The sequence below is a fragment of the Lepisma saccharinum genome, unplaced genomic scaffold (genome assembly GCF_977018435.1).
Source record: "Lepisma saccharinum unplaced genomic scaffold, izLepSacc3.1 HAP1_SCAFFOLD_43, whole genome shotgun sequence".
Lineage (NCBI taxonomy): Eukaryota > Metazoa > Arthropoda > Insecta > Zygentoma > Lepismatidae > Lepisma > Lepisma saccharinum.
Window position 1 is genome coordinate 1,357,650 of NW_028142903.1, and position 7,963 is coordinate 1,365,612.

Sequence of the window (7,963 nt, forward strand, 5' to 3'; positions counted from 1 at the left end):
TCCAGATGAGGTCAAAAACGACATACTCAGATCTTCACCAAACTTTGCAGGAATACTTTGCATGTCAAGACACGTGGAAAAAACGTACAAAACAAGAGATCGGAGACATCAAGATTTTCGACGAATTTTTTAAGAATTTTCAAATTTTCAGATGGGAGGTTCCAGATAAGGTCAAAAACGACATACTCAGATCTTCACCAAACTTTGCATGGATACATTGGATGTCAAGACACGTGGAAAAAACATACAAAACATAGGATTCGGAACATCAAGATTTTGGTCGAATTTTTTAAGAATTTTCAAATTTTCAGATAGGAGGTTCCATATAAGGTCAAAAACTACATACTCAGATCTTCACCAAACATTGCAGGAATACATTGGATGTCAAGACACGAGGAAAAAACGTACAAAACAAGAGATTGGGGTCATCAAGATTTTGCACGGATTTTTTAGGAATTTTCAAATTTTCGGATGGGAGGTTCCAGATAAGGTCAAAAACTACATACTCAGATCTTCACCAAACTTTGCAGGGATACATTGGATGTCAAGACACGTGGAAAAAACGTACAAAACAAGAGATTGGAGACATCAAGATTTTGGACGAATTTTTTAAGAATTTTCAAATTTTCAGATAGGAGGTTCCATATAAGGTCAAAAACTACATACTCAGATCTTCACCAAACTTTGCATGGATACATTATGTGTCAAGACACGTGGAAAAAACGTACAAAACAAAAGATTGGAGACATCAAGATTTTGGTCGAATTTTTTAAGAATTTTCAAATTTTCAGATGGGAGGTTCCAGATAAGGTCAAAAACTACATACTCAGATCTTCACCAAACTTTGCAGGGATACATTGGATGTCAAGACACGTGGAAAAAACGTACAAAAAAGAGATTGGAGACATCAAGATTTTGGACGAATTTTTTAACAATTTTCAAATTTTCAGAAAGGATGTTCCAGATAAGGTCAAAAACGACATACTCAGATCTTCACCAAACTTTGCAGGGATACATTGGATATCAAGACACGTGGAAAAAACGTACAAAACAAGAGATTGGGGTCATCAAGATTTTGCACGGATTTTTTAGGAATTTTCAAATTTTCAGATGGGAGGTTCCAGATAAGGTCAAAAACTACATACTCAGATCTTCACCAAACTTTGCAGGGATACATTGGATGTCAAGACACGTGGAAAAAACGTACAAAACAAGAGATTGGAGACATCAAGATTTTGGACGAATTTTTTAAGAATTTTCAAATTTTCAGATAGGAGGTTCCATATAAGGTCAAAAACTACATACTCAGATCTTCACCAAACTTTGCATGGATACATTATGTGTCAAGACACGTGGAAAAAACGTACAAAACAAAAGATTGGAGACATCAAGATTTTGGTCGAATTTTTTAAGAATTTTCAAATTTTCAGATGGGAGGTTCCAGATAAGGTCAAAAACTACATACTCAGATCTTCACCAAACTTTGCAGGGATACATTGGATGTCAAGACACGTGGAAAAAACGTACAAAAAAGAGATTGGAGACATCAAGATTTTGGACGAATTTTTTAACAATTTTCAAATTTTCAGAAAGGATGTTCCAGATAAGGTCAAAAACGACATACTCAGATCTTCACCAAACTTTGCAGGGATACATTGGATATCAAGACACGTGGAAAAAACGTACAAAACAAGAGATTGGAGACATCAAGATTTTCGACGAATTTTTTAAGAATTTTCAAATTTTCAGATAGGAGGTTCCAGATAAGGTCAAAAACTACATACTCAGATCTTCACCAAACGTTGCAGGGATACTTTGCATGTCAAGACACGTGGAAAAAACGTACAAAACAAAAGATTGGAGACATCAAGATTTTCGACGAATTTTTTAAGAATTTTCAAATTTTCAGATGGGAGGTTCCAGATAAGGTCAAAAACGACATACTCAGATCTTCACCAAACTTTGCATGGATACATTGGATGTCAAGACACGTGGAAAAAACGTACAAAACAAGAGATTGGAGACATCAAGATTTTGGACGAATTTTTTAAGAATTCTCAAATTTTCAGAAAGGAGGTTCCATATAAGGTCAAAAACTACATACTCAGATCTTCACCAAACTTTGCAGGGATACTTTGGATGTCAAGACACGTGGAAAAAACGTACAAAACAAGAGATTGGGGTCATCAAGATTTTGGACGAATTTTTTAAGAATTTTCAAATTTTCAGATGGGAGGTTCAATATAAGGTCAAAAACTACATACTCAGATCTTCACCAAACTTTGCATGGATACATGGGATGTCAAGACACGTGGAAAAAACATACAAAACATAGGATTCGGAACATCAAGATTTTGGTCGAATTTTTTAAGAATTTTTAAATTTTCAGATAGGAGGTTCCATATAAGGTCAAAAACTACATAGTCAGATCTTCACCAAACATTGCAGGAATACATTGGATGTCAAGACACGTGGAAAAAACGTACAAAACAAGAGATTGGGGTCATCAAGATTTTGCACGGATTTTTTAGGAATTTTCAAATTTTCAGATGGGAGGTTCCAGATAAGGTCAAAAACTACATACTCAGATCTTCACCAAACTTTGCAGGGATACATTGGATGTCAAGACACGTGGAAAAAACGTACAAAACAAGAGATTGGAGACATCAAGATTTTGGACGAATTTTTTAAGAATTTTCAAATTTTCAGATAGGAGGTTCCATATAAGGTCAAAAACTACATACTCAGATCTTCACCAAACTTTGCATGGATACATTATGTGTCAAGACACGTGGAAAAAACGTACAAAACAAAAGATTGGAGACATCAAGATTTTGGTCGAATTTTTTAAGAATTTTCAAATTTTCAGATGGGAGGTTCCAGATAAGGTCAAAAACTACATACTCAGATCTTCACCAAACTTTGCAGGGATACATTGGATGTCAAGACACGTGGAAAAAACGTACAAAACAAGAGATTGGAGACATCAAGATTTTGGACGAATTTTTTAAGAATTTTCAAATTTTCAGATAGGAGGTTCCAGATAAGGTCAAAAACTACATACTCAGATCTTCACCAAACTTTGCATGGATACATTATGTGTCAAGACACGTGGAAAAAACGTACAAAACAAAAGATTGGAGACATCAAGATTTTGGTCGAATTTTTTAAGAATTTTCAAATTTTCAGATGGGAGGTTCCAGATAAGGTCAAAAACTACATACTCAGATCTTCACCAAACTTTGCAGGGATACATTGGATGTCAAGACACGTGGAAAAAACGTACAAAAAAGAGATTGGAGACATCAAGATTTTGGACGAATTTTTTAACAATTTTCAAATTTTCAGAAAGGATGTTCCAGATAAGGTCAAAAACGACATACTCAGATCTTCACCAAACTTTGCAGGGATACATTGGATATCAAGACACGTGGAAAAAACGTACAAAACAAGAGATTGGAGACATCAAGATTTTGGACGAATTTTTTAAGAATTTTCAAATTTTCAGAAAGGATGTTCCAGATAAGGTCAAAAACGACATACTCAGATCTTCACCAAACTTTGCAGGGATCCATTGGAGGTCGAGACACGTGGAAAAAACGTACAAAACAAGAGATTGGAGACATCAAGATTTTGGACGAATTTTTGAAGAATTTTCAAATTTTCAGATAGGAGGTTCCAGATAAGGTCTAAAACTACAGACTCAGATCTCCACCAAACATTGCAGGAATACATTGGATGTCAAGACACGTGGAAAAAACGTACAAAACAAGAGATTGGAGACATCAAAATTTTGGACGAATTTTTTAAGAATTTTCAAATTTTCAGATAGGAGGTTCCAGATGACTTCAAAAACTACCTACTCAGATCTTCACCAAACTTTGCAGGAATACTTTGCATGTCAAGACACGTGGAAAAAACGTACAAAACAAGAGATCGGAGACATCAAGATTTTCGACGAATTTTTTAAGAATTTTCAAATTTTCAGATGGGAGGTTCCAGATAAGGTCAAAAACGACATACTCAGATCTTCACCAAACTTTGCATGGATACATTGGATGTCAAGACACGTGGAAAAAACATACAAAACATAGGATTGGTGACATCAAGATTTTGGACGAATTTTTTAAGAATTTTCAAATTTTCAGATAGGAGGTTCCATATAAGGTCAAAAACTACATACTCAGATCTTCACCAAACTTTGCAGGGATACATTGGAGGTCGAGACACGTGGAAAAAAAGTACAAAACAAGAGATTGGGGTCATCAAGATTTTGGACGGATTTTTTAGGAATTTTCAAATTTTCAGATGGGAGGTTCCAGATAAGGTCAAAAACTACATACTCAGATCTTCACCAAACATTGCAGGGATACATTGGATGTCAAGACACGTGGAAAAAACGTACAAAACAAGAGATTGGAGACATCAAGATTTTGGACGAATTTTTTAAGAATTTTCAAATTTTCAGATAGGAGGTTCCAGATGAGGTCAAAAACTACATACTCAGATCTTCACCAAACTTTGCAGGAATACTTTGCATGTCAAGACACGTGTAAAAAACGTACAAAACAAGAGATCGGAGACATCAAGATTTTCGACGAATTTTTTAAGAATTTTCAAATTTTCAGATGGGAGGTTCCAGATAAGGTCAAAAACGACATACTCAGATCTTCACCAAACTTTGCAGGGATCCATTGGAGGTCGAGACACGTGGAAAAAACGTACAAAACAAGAGATTGGAGACATCAAGATTTTGGACGAATTTTTTAAGAATTTTCAAATTTTCAGATAGGAGGTTCCATATAAGGTCAAAAACTACATACTCAGATCTTCACCAAACTTTGCAGGGATACATTGGATGTCAAGACACGTGGAAAAAACGTACAAAACAAAAGATTGGAGACATCAAGATTTTCGACGAATTTTTTAAGAATTTTCAAATTTTCAGATGGGAGGTTCCAGATGAGGTCAAAAACGACATACTCAGATCTTCACCAAACTTTGCAGGAATACTTTGCATGTCAAGACACGTGGAAAAAACGTACAAAACAAGAGATCGGAGACATCAAGATTTTCGACGAATTTTTTAAGAATTTTCAAATTTTCAGATGGGAGGTTCCAGATAAGGTCAAAAACGACATACTCAGATCTTCACCAAACTTTGCATGGATACATTGGATGTCAAGACACGTGGAAAAAACATACAAAACATAGGATTCGGAACATCAAGATTTTGGTCGAATTTTTTAAGAATTTTCAAATTTTCAGATAGGAGGTTCCATATAAGGTCAAAAACTACATACTCAGATCTTCACCAAACATTGCAGGAATACATTGGATGTCAAGACACGTGGAAAAAACGTACAAAACAAGAGATTGGGGTCATCAAGATTTTGCACGGATTTTTTAGGAATTTTCAAATTTTCAGATGGGAGGTTCCAGATAAGGTCAAAAACTACATACTCAGATCTTCACCAAACTTTGCAGGGATACATTGGATGTCAAGACACGTGGAAAAAACGTACAAAACAAGAGATTGGAGACATCAAGATTTTGGACGAATTTTTTAAGAATTTTCAAATTTTCAGATAGGAGGTTCCATATAAGGTCAAAAACTACATACTCAGATCTTCACCAAACTTTGCATGGATACATTATGTGTCAAGACACGTGGAAAAAACGTACAAAACAAAAGATTGGAGACATCAAGATTTTGGTCGAATTTTTTAAGAATTTTCAAATTTTCAGATGGGAGGTTCCAGATAAGGTCAAAAACTACATACTCAGATCTTCACCAAACTTTGCAGGGATACATTGGATGTCAAGACACGTGGAAAAAACGTACAAAAAAGAGATTGGAGACATCAAGATTTTGGACGAATTTTTTAACAATTTTCAAATTTTCAGAAAGGATGTTCCAGATAAGGTCAAAAACGACATACTCAGATCTTCACCAAACTTTGCATGGATACATTGGATGTCAAGACACGTGGAAAAAACGTACAAAACAAGAGATGGGGTCATCAAGATTTTGCACGGATTTTTTAGGAATTTTCAAATTTTCAGATGGGAGGTTCCAGATAAGGTCAAAAACTACATACTCAGATCTTCACCAAACTTTGCAGGGATACATTGGATGTCAAGACACGTGGAAAAAACGTACAAAACATTAGATTGGAGACATCAAGATTTTGGACGAATTTTTTAAGAATTTTCAAATTTTCAGATAGGAGGTTCCATATAAGGTCAAAAACTACATACTCAGATCTTCACCAAACTTTGCATGGATACATTATGTGTCAAGACACGTGGAAAAAACGTACAAAACAAAAGATTGGAGACATCAAAATTTTGGTCGAATTTTTTAAGAATTTTCAAATTTTCAGATGGGAGGTTCCAGATAAGGTCAAAAACTACATACTCAGATCTTCAACAAACTTTGCAGGGATACATTGGATGTCAAGACACGTGGAAAAAACGTACAAAAAAGAGATTGGAGACATCAAGATTTTGGACGAATTTTTTAACAATTTTCAAATTTTCAGAAAGGATGTTCCAGATAAGGTCAAAAACGACATACTCAGATCTTCACCAAACTTTGCAGGGATACATTGGATATCAAGACACGTGGAAAAAACGTACAAAACAAGAGATTGGAGACATCAAGATTTTCGACGAATTTTTTAAGAATTTTCAAATTTTCAGATAGGAGGTTCCAGATAAGGTCAAAAACTACATACTCAGATCTTCACCAAACGTTGCAGGGATACTTTGCATGTCAAGACACGTGGAAAAAACGTACAAAACAAAAGATTGGAGACATCAAGATTTTCGACGAATTTTTTAAGAATTTTCAAATTTTCAGATGGGAGGTTCCAGATAAGGTCAAAAACGACATACTCAGATCTTCACCAAACTTTGCATGGATACATTGGATGTCAAGACACGTGGAAAAAACGTACAAAACAAGAGATTGGAGACATCAAGATTTTGGACGAATTTTTTAAGAATTCTCAAATTTTCAGAAAGGAGGTTCCATATAAGTTCAAAAACTACATACTCAGATCTTCACCAAACTTTGCAGGGATAATTTGGATGTCAAGACACGTGGAAAAAACGTACAAAACAAGAGATTGGGGTCATCAAGATTTTGGACGAATTTTTTAAGAATTTTCAAATTTTCAGATGGGAGGTTCAATATAAGGTCAAAAACTACATACTCAGATCTTCACCAAACTTTGCATGGATACATTGGATGTCAAGACACGTGGAAAAAACATACAAAACATAGGATTCGGAACATCAAGATTTTGGTCGAATTTTTTAAGAATTTTCAAATTTTCAGATAGGAGGTTCCATATAAGGTCAAAAACTACATACTCAGATCTTCACCAAACATTGCAGGAATACATTGGATGTCAAGACACGTGGAAAAAACGTACAAAAAAGAGATTGGAGACATCAAGATTTTGGACGAATTTTTTAACAATTTTCAAATTTTCAGAAAGGATGTTCCAGATAAGGTCAAAAACGACATACTCAGATCTTCACCAAACTTTGCAGGGATACATTGGATATCAAGACACGTGGAAAAAACGTACAAAACAAGAGATTGGAGACATCAAGATTTTGGACGAATTTTTTAAGAATTTTCAAATTTTCAGATAGGAGGTTCCAGATAAGGTCAAAAACTACATACTCAGATCTTCACCAAACTTTGCAGGGATACATTGGATGTCAAGACACGTGGAAAAAACGTACAAAACAAGAGATTGGAGACATCAAGATTTTGGACGAATTTTTTAAGAATTTTCAAATTTTCAGATAGGAGGTTCCAGATGAGGTCAAAAACTACATACTCAGATCTTCACCAAACTTTGCAGGAATACTTTGCATGTCAAGACACGTGGAAAAAACGTACAAAACAAGAGATCGGAGACATCAAGATTTTCGACGAATTTTT